At 36.5% G+C, this 21,627-nt stretch overlaps 1 non-coding gene across 1 annotated transcript; it reads left to right on the top strand.

Moving 5' to 3' along the window:
- The first annotated feature begins 19,611 nt into the window (after window positions 1-19,611).
- LOC112083596 lies at window positions 19,612-19,718 on the top strand. Its single transcript, XR_002897732.1, has one exon. It is a non-coding gene; the product is annotated as a small nucleolar RNA R71 (small nucleolar RNA).
- The last annotated feature ends 1,909 nt before the right edge of the window (window positions 19,719-21,627 follow it).

The raw sequence follows: 21,627 nt of genomic DNA, 5'->3' as shown, positions 1-21,627 counted from the left end.
ACAGTTCCTATAAAATAGGTATACAACAACAAAAAATCTTACAAATCAATCAAAAACATAGTATTAAAAAGTAGAGCAATAATCGAAATTGAAAAAGAAAGAACAAGGGTTCAAGAGATAGATCTCTCTCCCTAAACCTAAAAACAAAAGCTTAAAGTAAAATCTCTTAAAAACGGCCTAAATGATAAGTATTTATAGTCTCCAATGCTCTCTGGTGTCTAGGATTCCGGAATTGAGGCTAGGAAAATAATTTGGGCTTCATAAATGGGCCTTTTAACTCGGAGTTGGCTGGTCGCGGTCGGGAAGTGTGTGGCCGCGAGGAATGGCTGTTGGCCGCGGGTGGAAATGCTTGCTGGCTGGTTTACGGGACATCTTGCTCTTCGCGTATCTTTTGATTGAACCGTTCGATTGCTAAGCTGTAAAGTGTGCTGGAAAGATGATAGTTCCATGTTTGAGATCTCCAAATTTGGGCTGGATCAGACGGTGAGAAGGCCTTTAATCGGGGGTGAACTTCTGACGGGTTGATACTGAGCTGAAAATCTGGTCTTCTATCCATTTTGTTAAGCTTTTCCCTAAGTTTCCTGAAAAGAGTATTGGAACTACAAATACTAGAAAAACGTAATAAAAGTACATGAAAGCAATAAAAAACATAGAAAAAGTATTTCAAAATGATCCATAAAAGTGGTCAAAATACGGTGTTATCAACTCCCCTAGACTTAAACCTTTGTTTGTCCCCAAACAAAGCAAAAGTCTAAACAGGTTAAGTGAAAACAAAAATAAGAAATGCACAAATCTCAGAGACATGAATTCCGAAACTAGGACCGAAGATTGTGCATCAATCCACAACTTAGTCTAGAATATTCTCACCAAGACACAAAAGATACTACTCAACTTTTTCCGTCATGGAAAACTTAAACAATCTAAATCTTGATTCCAGTCAACTAGCTCTCTACATTCATTAAGTGCAATAGTGAATTCTCATTAAAGACATCATCCAGGGTAGACGGCGTTTGGCATTAAAGAGCTGTTTAAAAGGTGGATTTAAAGTGTTTCGGGGTACCTGATGAATCTGGAGGATGCAAGATAATATGCAAAACCGCAAGATAGATATGGACCTGTTGATGACCGCAATTTTCAGTCACTTCTTCTTGTCCAATGTTGTTGCATAATCTTTCTTCATTTGTTGTGAACAGCTATTTGCCCCAGACTTAGATTCTTTCCAGGAATCATAAAATGACCTCCAAAACTCCATAAAATCGAACTCTAGCTTGCCTTGGGACTTAAAATTCGACCTGTCTAGACTCTCTAAGGCTTTTATTTCATTTCCTTTCCAATTTTTGGATTTTTTTTTTTTTAAGAGAGGGGAAATTCCTTTTAAAAAGAGAGAGATTAGAGGACGAGATTGTACCAAAATTTGAGATTTTTCAAAGGCAAACTGAGCTTCCTCATGTGTTGAATCCTTCCGGGAAGTTTTCTGGCAAAATCTCAGGTCTCTGTCTTTGGTGACTGAAAACTGCGTTGTTCCTCTTTCTCTCCAACGTTTTTACACATATCTGCATATAAGACAATAGAAAACAAGAGTGCATGTGGTTTGAAAGAGGCTTGGTTAAGGTGGAGAACTAGCTATGGATGAACTAGCCATTCAGGATCAACAGAGAGTGGTAAAAAGGTAAAAGAGTCCTTAATGTATGATTTGTTTCCCTGGTCTAATGATTTAATGAGAGAATTAAGTCCAAGTTAAGTCCAAATAAAACAGAGCTAGTATATTCCGTCATCTAAATCGAAATCATTCAAATTCCTCTGGGGTACTTCGTTTCAAATGTTCTTAGCTACTGCCTAGTCTAGTCTTAAATCATGAATGAGCATGTCACTACGAACAGTCTAAAAGCACACAGTCAACTATCACTGATTCATGTTCACCACTCCCTTTAAAACGTATGTCGTTTTGAAAACCGATTTTGAAAAACTTTAAGGTAAATGCAAAAAAGTGTAGATAATGCAAGAATCATGAAAGAAAAGTGTTTAGAAAGGGATGAAATCCTCCCCAGACTTAAATCACATTGTCCTCAGTGTGAAACAAGTCGAGATTGGATGTGAAAAATGCATAGATAATCGAATTTGGTAAGGCCAAAGAGAACTTACCTGGATCCGGGATGCTGGTGGAGATGGACCAGATTCATTCGTAAAGGTTTGGGAAGGTGATAGGTGGTGATGGAAGGTGGTGGGAGGTGATGAATGAGGTGGAATGAGGTGAAGTGGGTAGTTTGGGGTCGGGTATCATCTGAACGACCATTTACCACGGTCAGGGGTCACGCGACCGCGGTAAACTGGTGTTCGGCCGTGGTCAGAAAGACGCGGCTGCGGTCGAAGTTGTGTTTGCCGCGGTCCGAGCTCTCGTGACCGCGGGGGCTTAACTACGGCATGTTTCCTACTTCTCCTTGGTTCCTGCTAGGCCGAGCAGTCAGGGACCATCCTTCTTTTTGGTTTTTTCGTTTTTTTTTTATTTTTTTTGCATTTTTGATTTATGAGAAACACCTGAAACTAAGAAAAAGAAAAAGATCAATAGAAAAAGAAAGAAAAATCCTAAAGAAAACAATACCTAAATGGGTTGCCTCCCATTAAGCGCTTCTGTTTAAAGTCGTTTATCTCGACTTTGGTGTAGGACGTGTCTTTGTCCAATGAAGAAGATCTTGTCCTAAGACAAGTCTTTTTCGACATCTCCTTGCTTTGCCTAGCAGGTTCTTCGTCACTCCAAAGTTCTTCTTTAAACTCTTCTGTTGCATAATGTTTTCATGCTTTGCTGTTGTATGGGACAGCTTCTGTGAAGACATCTTTGTCGATATTAGCAAATGAAATCCTCCGGTTTGGCCAGTCCATTATAGCTCCAGAAGTTGCTAAAAAAATACCATCCAAGAATCACTGGGTGTGCTGCATCTCTTGTTTTGACAATGTAGAAGTCGACAGGCACAATGCAATCTCCTATTCTCAAAGGAATGTCATGAGCTATTCATTTAGGTGTTGCATTGGAATCATCAGCTAGACTAATCTTCGCTCTAGTCCTGCGCATGTGTTTAATACCAAGTCTCAAAGCAATTGCTTTGGACATCATGTTCAGACAAGCTCCAGAATCATAAAGTATGTCTTTAAACATTTCACCTCTAATAGAACAAGAGTTAAGAATCTGACCTGCACCTTCGATTTTGTGAAGTGTTCGAACAGTTTTACCTCTTCTGGCATGATTGAACAAGTATTCTATTTCAGGAATTGATTCCTTGCTCTCACAGAAGTAGTGGTCTAACATGAAGTCCTTGCAAGCTCTGGCAAAGGAGATTCCTTCAGGCAAATTTCGAACTACATCGTTGAACTCATCAAGCTTTTCTTTGCTGATATTGTTGGTGTAGTGGCTGCACTCTTCAGGTTTTTGAAGATGAATTGCATAGACAGATGCTTCTGGTGATGTTAGGTATCGAGCTCGCATAAAGTACTTATGGATGTCTTCTTTAAACTCCTTGCAGTACCTGAAAAAGACTTGTAGGCAACCAAATTTCCAAATATCATCAAAGCTGAGGTGAGCAGGGAATGTCTTGACCAGATTGTTAAACTCTATCAGCTTCTCTCTACTGATGTTGTTAGTGATCCATTGACTTTCCCCCGTACTTTTTTCTGAGGAATATCCTACGTCTGGATCCTTTACGAACAATCCATACTCTTTGTCTTCAGAGTATTGTTCTTCGTACTTATCTTCACAAGACAAGGCCGTGTTGCAGGGCAGTGGCTTTTCTTCGTCTTCAGATTCTTAGGTGCTGATGGAGAAAATTAGTTGTTGATGGACGGGTTTAGCCATTCCAGAAGGTGCATCAGTCGAGCAACTGCTTGTATGAACCGAACGGGGCTGTTTTGGAACGTTTTTTCGGCTGGCCTTGACTGCAAGAGACGTGACCGCGGGAAAACGGGTATGGGCCACGGGTAGGCCGAGCTCGACTGCGGGAAAGTGCTTCTTTGCCGCGGTCCCAGGTGATGCGACTGCGGGAGAATGTCTCAGAGTTGAGTGTCTAGAATTGCTTGCTCCTTTGCTTCCTGAATGATCTCCTGGGTTTTCTAGCTTGGTGTACTCCCTCTCTCGACTTAAGTCTTTAGTTTTGGCTGCTGGAATCTGCTTTCCAAGTCCTTGCATGATCTTCTCAACCTTTTCTTCAACTTCATCAAGAGCATAGACTACTTTGTCCATGGTTGAATCAAGCTCTTCGGTTTTGTCAATGACTTTGTATACCTTCTCCGAAACTTCGACTGTGAAATCGTAAGACTCGTTCTTAGCTTCGTTGAGGGCTTTGTCCACATCATCGAGTTTGAAATCTAGGTCCATGACCTTGTTCTTAGTGTTGCGAAGCTCGTAGGTGTGCTTTGCTTGCTCTTCCTCCATGCTGTCAAACTTATTAGCGATCATGGCTGCGTGTTTTGTTGCTTGTTCCTCTATTGATTTGACTTGTGAAGCTAGGTTCTCGATCTTCTCGTTGAAAAGTTTCGATATTCCGTCAATCCTTTCATTTATAGCAGCTGTAGTGACTGCTTGAGCTTCTATGAACTGCTTGATTACGGCTTCGAGCTGACTCAATCGGTTACTTAGCTGGACGTTCTCATCTTGCTGGAGGATCTGGTGAGGTAGGCGATGCATAGGTGATCTAGGGTTTACCATTGGAGGCGTGTAGGGCTCCTTCAGGAATGTTCGGTAGTTTGAGGTTCAAACTTCGTCGTAGAGATCGCGTATGTATTGCTCTTCTCTGCGTCTGGTGGCTTGAGGAGTGTTTTAAAAACCTCCCTCGTAGTAGGAATTTTGATTTATAGGTTCCATTGCTTCGGGAATGGAAACAAAATAACAAAAAATGAAAATATGCAGAAAAAGGGTTCTAGAGTCGATTTACCAACCTTTCTTAGGGTTTTGCGGAAAAGAGTATGCGTGCTTTCCTCGGCAACGGCGCTAAAAACTTGATATGTTGTGTGGTGAGGGTGTCAAGTTTTACCCTAAATGAAATCAATAGCCACAAGTGCACAGCTAATCGATTATAGTACTTAGGGATCGAATCCACAGGGAAGGAGGATCTTTCCTGCAAAAGCCTTCGAAAGAAATATAAAGTAAGGAAGTCTAGAACCAGGAGATTTTTGTGAGGGTTATGGTGGTGTCTTTAAAACGTAAAAACTAATCTTAACGGGAAAATACGAGAATTAAAATGACCTAATAACTAAACTTAATGAAATCGACTAAAAACGAGAAAACGGCTAAACCTAATTGCTTAAATGAAAATCGATTAAGAGAATGAAAATGATGAACTAAAGCTTGAAATAAAATCGATGTAAATCTATAGAAAAGAAGGTGCTTGGGTTTCAGAGAAGTTTTCTCCAGGGTGTGAACGATTCAAAACATTGCTAAAGAGTAAATTTGATAAGATCTTAGCTAAAACTTTTCGAACTAGTGTCATGGACGTATGAATATGCCACTGTCAAGATCATAGACAACTATCTCTCTCAACCCTGACCAGTGGTTTCCACTCTGGCCCTGGAAGAGAAAAGATGCATTATGTTTAAGACTCGTCAGCATTCACAAATCTCCCATAGGTAGGTTTTCACTCCTATGTTTGTTTTGCTCTCCCAAAATAGATTTCACACCGGATGAACACTTTCATGTCACCAAGCATCTGGATCAGATTGTAGTTCATGACGCTATTCTCATGCAGTAAAAGTAAATTCAGAAGAAAAAGTTCTAAGATTCGGCTTCAATAGCTAATGGAATCTTCATCGAACATATATATCCCCATTAAAAATCCCCTTGACCCAACAATAAAACTACTCAGACATGATGAACGAAATCAAAAGCATAGTATTAAAAAGTAAAGCAATAATCGAAATTGAAAAAGAAAGAACAAGGGTTCAAGAGATAGATCTCTCTCTCCCTAAACCTAAAAACAAAAGCTTAAAGTAAAATTTCTTCTAAAGTATTTCGTCTCTCTTAAAAACAACTTAAATGATAAGTATTTATAGTCTCCAATACTCTCTGGTGTCTAGGGTTCCAGAATTGAGGCTGAGAAAATGATTTGGGCTTCAGAAATGGGCATTCTAACTCGGAGTTGGCTGGCCGCGGTTGGGAAGTGTGTGGCCAAGGGGAATGGATGCTTGGCCGCGGTCGGGTAGCCTCTGACCGTAGTGAAATGGCTGTTGGCGCGGGTGGAAATGTTTGTTGGCTGGTTTACGGGACATCTTGCTCTTTGCATATCTTTTGATTGAACCGTTGGATTGCCAAGCTGTAAAGTGTGCTGGAAAGCTGATAGTTCTATCTTTGAGATCTCCAAATTTGAGCTGGATCAGACAGTGAGAAGGCCTTCAATCGGGGGTGAACTTCTAACGGTTTGACTCTGAGCTGAAAATCTGGTCTTCTATCTATTTTGTTAAGCTTTTCCCTAAGTTTCTTGAAAAAAGTCTTGGAACTACAAATACTAAAAAATGTAATAAAAGTACTTAAAAGCAATAAAAAACGTAGAAAAAGTATTTCAAATCGATCCATAAAAGTGGTCAAAATACGGTGTTATCAAAGAGTCATATTATTCGAATCTGCTATCAGTAGATAAGAAATTTAGGTCACAAACCAACGGAGACAATGTTTTTTTGGGCAAACAATGAGCTCTTAAGTATATCTTATATTATCAATAAAAAAACAGGTTTGGGCCAACTATATCCAGTTCCTCATCGTACTATAACTATAACTAAATCCAAACTTGGTGATAATTAAGAAAATGTATAAAATCAATTTATGGGATTCAAACTTAGGGGTTGCTTGGCGTAGAATGTGGGAATTGTGGAACCCATTTTACAATTTTAAAAAGTTTTTTCTTTTGCCAAAGAAACTTTTTAAATTTTTCTAATTTTAAAGTCTTAAAAGCCAGATTTTTTCTTTTAGTCACGGATTCTAAAAGCTAAATAAGAGGAGCTTTTACACAAAAACAAATTAATAAAAATAAATACATTTAATTTCTTTTTCTATTTCTTCTTTCCTCACAATCATTTGAAAGATTTTGTACATTTATATATAATTAATTACGAACTAAATTTAATTGATTAAATTTTATTTTTTCAGCTTTTTGTTAGACCCATTTATCTAAAAAAACAATTATGTTGTATTTTTATTTTTTATGTATTGATTACATATGTGAATATAAGTATTTTAAATTTTATTAATGTTATCAACAAGATTTAAATCTAGCGTAAATTATATGTTTGACTAATAAAAAATTATTTGTAATTTAAAACATAACAGTTAATTTCAACAGCTTTTATAGTAAAAGTTTTTAAAGCCAAAAATCTACAAACTAGAGTAAAAGCTAAAACTAAAAGAATTACCAAGCAAGCCCATAGTAGGGATTGCTTGGCGTAAACTATGGGTACTGTGGAACCCATTTTGCTGTTTTAAAAGTCTTTTTTTTTTGCCAAACAGACTTTTTTAATTTTTTAAATTTTAAAGTCATAAAAGCCAAACATTCTTTTTTTAGTCATGGATTCTAAAAGCTACGTAATAGGAGATTTTACACAAAAAATAAATAAAAATGAATACATTTAATTTCTTTTTCTATTTCTTCTTTTCTCATAATCATTTAAAAGATTTTGTACATTTATATATAAGTAATTACAAACTAAATTTAATGAATTAAATTTTATTTTTTTCAGCTTTTTTAGATTTTTTTTTTCTAAAAACAATTTCAATTATGTTGTATCTTTTTGTATTGATTACATATGTGAATATAAGTATTTTAATAATTTATTAATGTTATTAAGAAGATTTAAATCTGGCTTAAGTTTGACTAGTAAAAAAATTATTTGTAATTTGAAACATAACAGTTAATTTCTACAGTTTTTACAGTAAAATTTTTTAAAGCCAAAAGTTTACGGTAAAAGCTAAAAGTAAAAGTGATTACCAATCAAACTCTATAATAGGGTTGTTTGGCGAAGACAGTGGGGACTGTGGAACGTATTTCATAGTTTGAAAAGTCTTTTTTTGCCAAACAGACTTTTTGAATTTTTTAATTTTAAAGTTATAAAAGCCACACTTTTCTTTTTAGTCATGAATTCTAAAAACTACATAAGAAAGGCTTTTACACAAAAAATTGATAAAAATAAATACATTTAATTTCTTTTTCTATTTCTTCTTTCCTCAATATCATTTAAAAGACTTTGTACATTTGTATAAGTAATTACGAATTAAATTTATTTTGTTCAGCTTTTTTTGAGATCCATTTTCTAAAAAATATTTCAATTATGTTGTATTTTTATTTTTTTGTATTGATTACATGTGTGAATATAAGTATTTTAATAATTTTTTAATGTTATCAACAAGATTTAAATCTGGCATAAACTATAAAAAATTATTTTTAATTTAAAAGATAACAATTAATTTCTACTGTAAAATTTTTTTAAGCCAAATGTCTACAGTAAAAGCTTAAAATAAAAGTGATTACCAAGCAAGCCCTTAATACCTCTGAGATAATGATTTGGGTCACTAACCAATTGATGCGAGCTAGGGTTGCTGTCGTAAAATAGTTTTAAATTTATAAACCCTAGTGTCTGCAAGTGCACAACCGTGCGTTGTAGTACTTAGGGTGCCGATCCACAGGAAGAGTTGTCTTTTCTGCAGAAACTTCAAATTGGATTAGTAATCGAAGTCAAAGACCAATGGGATTTTTTGTGGGGTTTTGGTGTCACCGTTTTACTAAGCTAAACAAGAAAAAAAATAGATCAAAACAAATATGAAAAAAGTGCTGGGCATTAGGGTTCATCTCTAGGGTTCATGATCTATGACACAAGGAATCTAGGTAAGGATTTTCTATGACTCTGAAATTAGGATAGACACTTGTAAGATTAGCCAACTCTAGTCACCCTAATCATCTAATCACTTATCCTTGGCAATTAACTCTCGCTCTTATGCCAGAATAAGATCAAGCATTTTAGCTCGGAATCCATCTCGGCTTACGTATCCTCCGTAGGTAGCTTTCGTCTCCTACTACGGTGACATCCATAAGATCCAGTTCAGGCAATCCAGATACAATACTCTCATGGCTCAGATTTAACCTAGGATCGGACACTGGTTAACTACTTCAGCGTTACCGCATTGAGATTTGGATGAATGGGATAATCATTTAAAATCTAAATCCTTTAACCTACAAAAGTTGGGTGCCTCCCTATCAAGGGAAAGGAGAACACACGAAATTAGGTCTTCTAAAATACATATTTATAGGTCTCCAAGTGTTTCTGGTCGTCCTTAGGGCTTCTTTTGCAGAGAGAATGAGTTGGGCTTGAAAACAGGCCATTGGGCCGTTTATGGGCTTGTCGCAGAATTGGGCTCTCCAAGGCTGTAAATATGGGTCCACCATGGCTGCAGGCTCTGAGGCGTAGCCAGGATGTTCTTCACCGCGGTCGCGAGCGCCTGGACCGCGGTGGTTGGCCTATGATCTCCAAACTTCATTCCTTTTCTTGCTTCTTTCGCGAGACTACAGAACATGTCTTCAGTAAATTGGAAATAACCTATGATCCAACCGTTAGATTGCTTTGATTCAACTTTCATTGGAACGCTGGTTGTATCCTCTATTTGGTTACCAAAGTTGAGCTTGATCAGACGGTGAGAAAATCTTCATCTGAAGTGAAACTTCTGACAGTCTGAAATTTTCCAAAAGTGGATTTTTCTCCAGTTTACATTGCTTTTGCCTAAATAACCTGAAAAGTCTTTTAAAACTCCAAAACATGGAAAATACTTATAAAACTTTCAAAACCGATTGAAAACACCTGCATAAGATACTGAAAGTGATCCATAAATATGGTCAAAATCAGTTGTTATCACCAATGCAGTTGATCCGTCATGCAAAAATGATCCATAAATATGGTCAAAATCAGTTGTCTAGAAAATTCTCTCCAAAATACAGGCATAACTAGTCCGTTGATCCGTCATGCAAAAGTCTAGACACTTAAACCTATCTTCCAGTCAACTAGCTCTTAACATTCATTCAAAATTCAAGTGGTTCTCATCAAAAGGACTTTAGTAAAGCAATAAAGGCTAGGTATTCAAAATGGCTGTTTAAGGGGTGAGGTTCTCAGTGTTTAGGGTTACTTTTTTCTGGAGACACAAGACATTATGCAAAACAGCAAGAGAGGATGGAACTGTTGATGCCCCCACAGTTTCCAGTCACATTCTTCTTGCTTTAAGATTCTTCATCTGCTTTCTTCAGGTTCTCCTCATGATTCCCCCATACTTAGATTTTTATCCAGGTTTTAAAACCAATGATTAGAAATGAATACTTGTAGCCTTATCCATATAATTTCGGCTATCCTATACTTTTAGGCTTTTGGTTTCCTTTCCTTTCTTTCTCTTTTTTTTTTCTTTCTCTTTTTTTCGATTTTTTTTTTGTTGAAGGGGAAACCGCCTTTTGACATAGAGTCTTAGGGAGCATGAAATTTACCTTTGAGTTCAAGCTTTTTGAGGCACCATTAAGCTTTGATAGATTCTTGATGCTCCACTTTCCCAAATTTCTTCAGTCATTCTCTTGAGTGACTGAAAACTATGTTATTCCTCCGTCTCTGGCGTTTTTGCACATATCTGTCGATATAAACTAAAGAGAGAATGCATGAGGTTTGAACATAAAGGATTGGTAAAGGGTGTGGTACCAGCTAAAGATGAACTGGCATCCTAGGACAACAAAGAGTGGTAACAATAAGGTGAAGATGTCCTAGATGTATATCATGATGCCTGCTAAAACCAATGATGAGAAAATTATGTCAAGATTATGTCAAGATTATGTTCAAGTAGAATGAGCTAGTATATCCTGGCGGAAAAGATCTTCATGAATAGAAATCCTCTGGTGGGAGTTCGTAGTGCAAGTACTCTAGCTACCGCCTAGTCTAGTACTAACCACAAAAAGAAACTATCATTAGAAGCACATGGGTCTTATTCATCACAGTTTTGTTTTTGGTGTTCCTGTTTTGAAATCAGTGTTCCTGTTTTTTAAAAACTTTTGAAAACCTTTTGAAAACCTTTTATGAAAGACCTTTTATGAAAAACAAAATCGAAACAAACCAAATTTTATTAGTAAAGGATGAACATCCTCCCCCAGACTTAAATCACACTGTCCCCAGTGTGAAAAAAGTTGGTGAGAAGAAGGTAAATAAAAACAAAAGAGTCTAAAGGAAAGAAAAGAAAATGATGTAGAACCGTGGGTATGATGAGGTGATGTTTGGGTGCCTATGTCTCATGGCTGCTGTCTGTCTCTGTGGCAGAGAAATCATCATCACACCTGTGGTTCTTTGCATGAGTTTCTTCAACATAGTGCTCATGCGAAGTGCTCAGGTAAGTTCCATGACCTGCAAAACAGAATTCTCGAGACCAAGAGTGAATGAGGCTGTATTTTGAATCAATTTTATGAGCAAAGATGTTCATACAGATATCACAAACACATTCAAATGACAAACAAACTGGTATTGTATCAAACATTGCAAAATCTGAGAATTTATGGACAAGTTCGATAAATTGATGTCCAACACATGAGATTTCTGAATTAAGATGATGTTAATGCTCACTCATATGTAATCTAATCTGGTTTTCTATCAACAAGGACCAAACAATCCAGATTTGCAAGGCTGAATTAAACAGTTCTTCAAATTTCGATTTGCTCAAAGTCTCAAATCTCAGATTTTCGAAAATTTCAAATCTACATGGTCTAGGTGTTTAAGCATGCAATTAAACTACCCAGAAGTCTAGTCTTGAGTTCAAAGACAATTTCCAATCATCTTAAGGTAAATTTCTACTTATTCTAAGAAAACCTTAAATTTGAGTTCATAAGATAAAGTGAAAAATTTGGATCCATACCTTGATGAAAGTGTGATGTGATGATAGATTTGGAATCTTCTTTGAAAAAGAGTGAGAAAGGTGCGAAAATTTGAAAGAGATTTTTCAAGTTTGAAATCTGATATTTTCTCAAAATCTCCAAGCTTGTTGGAGAAGATGATGAAAAAGACATTTTTGATCTTTGAAATCCTCTTTTTCTTTTAAAAAGTTGTTTTTCCTAAGAAAAATGTATTTGAAAAGTTTTTAAGGACTTACCTGGATGCATATGGATTGTAGAATTGTTATGGAGTTGTTATGATGGAAAAAATTCTTGACAAGAAGAGATGCCATTGTTGGTTTTTGTGGATCTCCTTGAAGAGATACCAGTACAAACCACTTGCACCAAAACTTGCATAACTTCTTGCTGAGTGGTCCAATACCTGATTTCCAACTCCATGAGGTTGGTGACTAAAGCAGCTTCAACTTTGATGAAGAGTCCGACTGCATCCGGGAAGAGAAAGGCTTCCGTCTCGCCGGTTCTTTGATGTGCATCTGATTGGTCTAGCTGCGAGACAAGTCCATCTTCAAACGGTCATACCTTTCAGCTCACGGCTCTAAATCTTATGATTAATTTCTCCTCTATAAACTTTGTGAAGATGGCAAAGTCTGTATCGAAGTGTAAGACCTCCATCTCAGGCAATCTTTGAAACGTGTCGTCAGGTGAAGGTTAGGCTGGCCACGGGTGGGAAGATGGGTCGGCTGCGGGTCAAGAGGTCGTGGCCGCGGTACAGGTGAGGCTGGCCGCGGGTCAGGTCCTCCAGGCCGCGGTAAAACACTCTTTTTTGTTTTAGTTTTTGTGTTTTTGTGTTTTTTGAAAACCTGAAACTAAGAAACAGAAAACATTATTGGAAAAAGAAAGAAAAACTAAAAGAAAACATACCTAGAAAGGAATTGTCTCCTCCAGGATCAAAGACTAGTCTTGGAACTTCTATGGGATATGAATCTTCAATACTTTCCCCTTGTGACAAGTCTTGAGGAAAGAGTCTTGAGGGCCATCTATGCTTCACTTTGGCTCCATTTGAGTCTTGATCACGTCCCATATGAGCAAAGATCAAGTGTGCACCAAAAGAAATCTTGTTGCACATTGAACTTCTTTGGTTGATGTTTTGATGAAGTGAAGGGTGGACCTTCTTCTAGGACATTTTCAGGGATCTTTGTCGCTTCTCCAGGATCAAAAACTGGTCTTTCTCCACTGCTTATGGCCAGGCAAAGAGAGTTCGTTGAATCCTTTCTCATCTCCATAGCATGGAAATCATTAGGAACAAGAAAATCTTCCACTTGAAGAGGAAAACTGGGTGTGAAACCTAATAGAGCTGCAGAAGAAAGATACCCAACGTGAATACAAATCCCAGATGAATCAGTTTTCGAAATACCTGTTCCCTCTGTAGTAGGCTTTGGTATTTGAATCACATCAGATTTGATATCACAAAGAGAATTATGAACTTCTATTCCTTGCTCTTCTTCAAGAGCTTCAGTTCTTTCTTCTAGAATTGCAAAAGTCTTAAGATGTTGCTATTCTACAGACTTCACACGCTCAGAAAGATCATTAAACTTCTGGTTGAGTTCAATGTAGGTGGAATCAAGCTTCATACCAATGGCAGCAATAGTGTTAGCATGAGATCTATGCATCTGATTCATCATAGCATCAACTCGGTTAAGCTGGAGACTTAATTGACTAAGTTGATTACTTAATCGATGAGTCTCATCATCCTGGTCCAGAATTTGATGAGGAGAAATGTGAGATGGTCAGTGGTTCACCAAAGGAGGCGGATACACTTCATCTCGACAGTTTGATCCGCCAAAGGTGTGAGAGTTCTGAGCAACACGCAGATTATAGGGGTTACGGTGGTTGTTATCTCCTTGACTCACGCCCTTCTTGAGTTTGTTAGACAAATTACATCAACGTTACAGGAAAGTGTTCTAACAAAACACTTAACTTTGTCTAGTAACTCAGACTTTGATTTCTCGCAGAAACTGGGCCAAAGAGGGTTGATAATGAGCAGCACACGGGTTGTGATACCCTCGCCCAATCATATCCTCTGCTCCATGGGTGAATGCATGTCCCAGAAACCTGAAACAAAGAAAAACAAAAAGAAAATTTAAAAGAAAAAGGGTGTCTAAGAGTCGGATTAACTAACCTATGAAGTTTGGCAGAAGCAAGAACGATGCTCTCCCCGGCAACGGCACCAAAAACTTGATGCGAGCTAGGGTTGCTGTTCATAAAATAGTTTTAAATTTATAAACTCTAGTGTCTGCAAGTGCACAGCCGTGCGTTATAGTACTTAGGGTGTCGATCCACAGGGAGAGTTGTCTTTCCTGCAGAAACTTCAAACTGGATTAGTAATCAAAGTCAAAGACTAATGGGTTTTTTTGTGGGGTTTTGGTGTCACGATTTTACTAAGCTAAACAAGAAATAAAAATAGATCAAAACAAAGATGAAAAACGTGTTGGGCATTAGGGTTCATGATCTATGACACAAGGAATCTAGGTAAAGATTTTCTATGACTCTGAAACTAGGATAGACACTTGTTAGATTAGCCAACTCTCATCACCTTAATCATCTAATTACTTATCCTTGGCAATTAACTCTCGCTCTCATGCCAGAATAAGATCATGCATTTTAGCTCGGAATCCATCTCGGCTTATGTATCCTCCGTAGGTAGCTTTCGTCTCCTACGACGGTGACGTCCATAAGATCCAGTTCAGGCAATCAAGATACAACACTCTCGTTGCTCGGATTTAACCTAGGATCGGACACTGGTTAGCTACTCCAGCATTACCGCATTGAGATTTGGATGAATGGGAGAATCATTTAAAATCGAAATCCTTTAACCAAAAAAACCTAGATGTCATCGGTCATGGGGTCCCTTTCGATGGCCCTCTTCACCCAGCAAGGTGACTACTCATACATGGCTGAGCTTGACAACATCATCATTGGTTTTGAAATAGAAAAACAGTAAAGTAAAAGGGATTGCATAAACTGAATAGATATATGAAAAGAAATAACAAAGGTTCAAGAGAAAAATCTCTATCTCCCTAATCTAAACCTAAGAAACAAAAGTTGGGTGTCTCCCTATCAAGGGGAAAGGAGCACACACGAAATTAGGTATTATAGGTCTCCAAGTGTTTCTTGTCGTCCTTAGGACTTCTTTTGCAGAGAGAAAGAGTTGGGCTTGAAAACAGGTCATTAGGCCGTTTATGGGCTTGTCGCAGAATTGGACTCTCCAAGGCTGGTAAATATGGGTCCACCATGGCTGAAGGCTCTGAGGCGTGGCCAGGATGTTGTTCACCACGGTCACGAGCTCCTGGACCGCGGTGGTTGGCCTATGATCTCCAAACTTCATTCCTTCTCTTGGTTCTTTCGCGAGACTGCAGAACATGTCTTCAATAAATTGGAAATAACTTATGATCCAACCGTTAGATTACTTTGATTCTACTTGCATTGGAAAACTGGTTGTGAACTCTATCTGGTGTCTAAATGTGAGCATGATCGGACAGTAAGAAAGTCTTCATCAGGTGAAATTTCTGACGGTCCGAAATTGCCCAAAAGTGAATTTTTCTCTAATTTACATTGATTTTGCCTAAATAACCTGAAAAGTCTTTTAAAACTCTAAAAAATGGAAAACACTTATAAAACCTTCAAAACTGATTGAAAACACATGCATAAGATACTGAAAGTGATCCATAAATATGGTCAAAATCAGGTGTTATCACCAATGCAGTTTGTGTAATTTTGTTGTTTACCAATAAGTAGCTATGTAGATATTTCATTGTTGACCAAAAAATCTGTATTGTGCCGTTTTTCAATTATGAGCTCTGATCTACATTTTGTTGGGTTTTATTTACAAAATAATTTTTTTAATCACAAATTTATTAAATAAAATAGACCAATCAGAAAAGGTTATTTTATTAATGGCATAAGTGTAATTTAACACCGTATATCAAAACGACATCAAAAAGTGATATTTGAACTACAACTCAAATCAACTGGAAAATAATATAATGATCAAGAGAGAGAAATAATGATTGTTAAATATCTAATTAATGATAAGTATTACTCCCTCTGTATTTTATTACCTGACGTTTTAAGATTTTTTTTGTACCAAAATAATTGACGTTCTCGTCAATCTAGAGAGTTACTAGTAGAAAATGACTTTATATACCCTTTTTTAATAAGCTGTGTAATAATTCGTATTAGGTGACTTTAATAATAAATAAGGTCATAATAGGTATTTTAAAACTTATCTTAATCTGCGCGAGTTTTCTACATGTATAAAAAAACGGAGGGAGTATTTAATATTTGATCAATTAAACAGAATATGCTTCTATCATTGTACTTTCTTTTCAAGGTATATCTTTATTTTATCAGAATTTGTTTTTCCTAAATTTATGAATTATATATTTTTATGGATAATTTATTTTTTTAATTTTTTACAGAATAAATTCCAAACCCGCATATATGTGGATACTTATCTAATATATATATATATATATATATATATATATATATTATAAATGAGAATGATTCAAAGTTGCTAACTTACCTGATTATGACATGCGTCAAGTTTATTGATCAAATTTTGACATATGTAAGAAATATATAATTAAATTTTGACATATAATACTAAGGATAAAAAAACAAAATTGATATATATTTTTATTTTTATAAGGTAAAGTTATTGAACAAAAAAAGAAAAAACAAAACATGTTAATCGTTCTTTAAGCAAATATTAATTCGAAATATATATAAACCTAAATTTAAAATCAATTTATCATATAAATATGTAATGTTATTAAACAAAATAAAAATATAAATATAAATTTATCATAAAAATCACAGTTAATGAAAATACAAAAAAAAAAATATTAATAATGAAAATAAAAAGAATTTTAAAACTGATTAGTATACGAAAGAAAAAATAAAAGTTGGAAAACAAAGAAAAAAAAATAAAATTTTAGAAAAATTAATAACCAGATCTTAATCATAAAATTTAAAATTACTAAATAAAAAAATTACAGAATTTAATTTTATAATTTATCATAAATTTTATTTTTACGGATATTTTTCATTCATCATAAAAATAAAAAATGTAATTTATCATAATAGCAGAACTAATAAAATAAAATAATAATAAATATCATAAAAAAAGAAATAAAAGACGTAAGACAAAATTTAATTGAAAACTATATAATAGAAAAAAATGATTTAAAATAAATAAATAGTGATTCCTGTTTTAGAGTTCTATATCGTAGGATGATTTCGTGTTGTTGTTCTCAGTTTTATTTCATTTACTTCCACATTTCATTTTACTTATTTGTTATAGATATTTTTTACACAAGTTATAAATTTTAAATTATAAAAGCAGAACCTTATCTAGTATATACATAAAACAAAAGAAATAAATTATTTTTATATATAAAGAAAAATAAATAAAAATTACCCAATCCACTACTTATATATAAAGAAAAATAATTTTAATTTCATTGTGAACAGATAATCAATCAAACCACATTATTTATAATCATTTTTTTTATTGAATCCCATTATATATAATCGGTCCATTTATTGTAAGAAAGTTATCTACATTTTTTTTATTTAGAGAGATTAAATATAGAAATCAATCTTGAATTGTATTTTCAGAATTTGCTTACATCTTATAATATTAAAGGAGAAGTACATTCAGAATTTAACCTCAGTGTTACATGATATATTACAATGAATGCTATTGTATAAAAATGTATTTTACGAACAAAAAAAAAACAAAACCAAAGAGGATCATCATCTTTTTAAAATGACCCGTTTAGAAGGACGCGGATCCTAAATCTTAGCCCGTTTTGCATTTTCGGCAATTTTTAATTTTTATATGTATAACGTAAATGAAACAAAATATCCTTCAGTGTTCAGCTCCTCTAAGAGCTCATCAGCAAGCTCATCCATAGTTTCCACATAGAAGACTTGTCCTTTTATGGTGGACTTTTTCATCATCTCTTTCACATCAAAGTTGAGTCTCTCTGATCCAAGCTGAAGTTCAATCATGCCGCCCCTTACATCTATGATGGCACCAGCAGTGGTAAGGAAGGGTCTGCTTAAGATAAGATGGTCAGTGGGTTCCTCATCCATTTCCAAGACCACAAAGTCTGTTGGAATTCAAAGCCGCCTATCTTGACTGGTAGATCTTCAAGCATTCCAACTGGTAGTCTAACAGACCTATCAGCCAAAACTAGAGAGATCCTTACTGGCTTGAACACTCGGTATCCCAGCTTCTTTGCTACTGAAAACGGCATCAAGCTTACTGATGCTCCTAAGTCACATAAACAACCAGCAAACATCAAAGGACCAATGGCACAACGAAGTGTGAAGCTCCCTGGATCTGATAGCTTTCTAGGGATTGCCCTTCTTTGTATGATTGCACTACACTCATGACTCAACACAACCATCCCCTGTTAGCTCATTTGTCTTGTTGAGGATGGCATCTTTTAAAAAATTTCCAAGATTTGGCATCATGAGGAAAGCTTCTATGAGAGGCATGGTGAATGGGGTCTCATTAAGCTGCTTTTCAGAAACTTCTCTAGCCTTTTCTAAGAGTTGCTTCTTAAACCTTCCAGGGAATGGAAGTTTCAGCTGATAAGGAGGTGGTGAAACATAAGGCTTCTCAGGTTCTGATTCCTTCTCCACCTCTTTAGCTTTTCCTTTCTTTGAAGCTTCATCCTCTTGCTCATCCCTTGGGGCTGTCTCCCCACCAACTTGCTCATTGTCCTCAAGGAGCACTCTGTTTTTTTCTAGACCTGGTAGCTCTTTGCCACTTCTCATGGTGATGGCATTAGCATACTCCTTTGGATTGGGATCTGGTTTACCAGGTAGAACTCCTTGGTTTCTTGAAGTAGAGGCTTGATTCTGCTTAAGCTCCCTTATCTCTTGTTGCATGGATGCATACTTTGAACCCAGATCAGAAAACCCACTCTCAACCCTTTGCTGTCCTTGTAACAACTGCTGTAGCACTCCACACAGGTCCGGATCCATCTGCTGCTGTTGTTGAACCGCTTGAGTTTGCTGAAACTGCTGCTGACTGAACCCTGGTGGTGCTTTGCTTTGTTGCAGCTGAGAACTGAAGTTTGTACCCTGATGCTGCTGCTGTTGCTGACCAAACTGCTGTTGTGGCTGCACAAACTGTTGCTTTAATTGAAAAGAACTTTGAAACTGAGGCCTAAGGGCAAAGCTTTGCTGGTTCTGCTAAGAAGGATACACTTGATCTTGTGGGTTTGCCACATTAGTGCTCCTATAAGACAAGTTGTTGTTGGCATTGAAGTTGTTGAACCTTTGGTATCGGTTCTAGTTCCCAATGTAGTTCAACTCTTCTTGGGTTAACCCTTCTTCATTGATGTTCTCAAAGCTTGGAGACTCATCAAATTCACCAATATAATGGATTGGTTTTTGAGAAACCATCTTCAGCTTGTCAAGTTCATTTCTCATCTCTTTAACTTCTCTAGTAAGCTTTTGCTATAAGCTTGAACCATCAGATCTGTTTGTTCTGTCATAATCCTCACCATATGTGTGATTAGACATTGCCAGGTTCTCTACAAGTTCCTTAGCAGCTGTAATCTCTTTTGCCAAGAAGTTACCATTGGAAGCTGTATCCAATTGGTTTCTGATTTGAGGTAGTGCCCCTCTATAGAGTGTGGAGAGTAGAGAAGCTTCAGAAAACCCATGGTGTAGACACTGATTGATGTATGTCCTGAACCGCTCCCATGCTTCTCCAAAAGTTTCATTTGAGTGCTGTGTAAAATTAGAGATCTGGTTTCTAAGCTTGGCTGTCCGGCTTGTGTAGAAGAACTTGGTGAGGAAAGCTTTTTTACATTGTTCCCAAGTCTGAATGCTCCCAACTGGTAGATTCCTCTCCCAATGTCTTGCTTTGTCTCCCAAGCTGAAGGGAAACAACCACAGCTTAAAACCATCTTCTAAGACTCCATTTATCTTGGTCAAGTTGCAGACCCTATCAAACTGATCAATATGGTCCAATGGGTCTTCCATTGGCATGAAACTTAGAGTTTTGGACCATATTAATCAGTGATGCTTTGACTTCGAAGTTATTGTTTTCCACTGGTGGACAAACAATACCAGCTCTGTTCTGGTGAGCATTGGATGTATCATTGGCTACCACATAGATTGGTTGGTGTCCTTGGCATCTTTGAGCCCTTTGGTATTGCTGCGCATTGGCCTGGTGCCTTTTCTGGTTCTGCGGATGCTGTGCCTGATTCTGATGGCCCTGAACTTGTCCCTGGTGGACATTGGCTTGCTGATTCGGCACATGAACCTGCTGAAATCCTATACCAGCTCCCTGGCCGTGTGCTTGAGCGTGTTGCTCTTTCTGAACCGGCTGTTCAATATCAACGACGTGATGCTCCATATCAACAGCTTGTTCTTCTTCCCTTCGCTGTTTATTCCTTCTTCGGACCAAGAGGTTTATGTTGTCGTTGAGGGGAAATGGTGGACCACAACTTCTAGAATTTGATCTGGTGTTCATACACCTGGAAACAAAGACAGAACTTGCAAAGTATTTAGTAAAACAAAAGGAAAAGGCTTGATCTCAAGAAAGTATCAAAAACTAATGCTAAACCACACTTTGGCAACGGCACCAATTGATAACTAGAGGATTTTAGGCTTTAGATGGGGTTATCAATCCCTTGTCAATGTGATACAAAGGGTTATCAATCCAAATATGTGGGTAGACACTAGTTCATGATGATAGTTTCTTAATCCAAGCAAAATGATGAGTTTGGTTTGTGACAAGTGCTTAAAATGAAACTAAAACAAGTATTAAACAAGTGATCAATGGAAATGAAACAAACAAGACAAGCAATGACAAATACGCAAGATGATAATGATATGATATGATGAAGGAAAGGCTTTAGACAAGATAGATGGTAAGGGTTCTTTGATGATAAACTAGTGAGCTAAATGAGCAAACAATCAAGAAAAACCATTTAACATAAACTCTTGAGCAAGCTAATCCTCTCATGAAGGAATTAAACTTCTATGCTAATCCTCTTTCATACCAAATTTCCATTTGAGAAGCATTAATCAACAAGCATTAAGAATCAGTATAATAAGTCATTTAAGTATTAAACAATCACTCTCAAGATGAAAAATACTTAAACCTGTAACAAGCTTGGTTCAGGCATTTTCACAAACACCTTTTGGGTGAGGAAAAGCCTAAGATCTAGACCAGAATGATGTGCAAAGATCTAGCTTTGAGAACAGCTTGTTAGAGAATGGATGATGCAAGATCTAACTCCTAAACTCTCTAATCTAATATCTTAGCATCCTAACCTACTCATCTAAGACCTTAAGATGGATCTACTCATTAATCATAGTTAACACACTTGATCTTTTGCAAGGAGTGATGTTAAGCATGATTAGAAGCTTTGAATGAGAAGGAGAAATGATTTGATGCAAAGAAATACTCTTAAATCGATTAAGAAAGGAGAGATATCTCTTAGAATCAAAGTCTTTACACTAAAGAGGCAAAAGAAACGAAAATGGCATAAAAGATACTTAGGGTTTTTGCGAAAATGGTATTTATAGTTTTTAAAAGGGAACCGGGTCAGCCCGAAACAAACCGGGCACTGAACCGGTCTTGCTGGGTATTTGGATCACACCCTCGGCTTGGAAAAGTCTTGTGTCGAGGTCTTTATGGCGAGGGTGTCTTGCATCTGGG

The sequence above is a fragment of the Eutrema salsugineum genome, unplaced genomic scaffold (assembly GCF_000478725.1).
Source record: "Eutrema salsugineum unplaced genomic scaffold, Eutsalg1_0 scaffold_6, whole genome shotgun sequence".
NCBI classification, from domain to species: Eukaryota; Viridiplantae; Streptophyta; class Magnoliopsida; order Brassicales; family Brassicaceae; genus Eutrema; species Eutrema salsugineum.
Note: the sequence above shows the minus strand (reverse complement) of the source record. Positions and strands in the feature narration are given on the sequence as shown.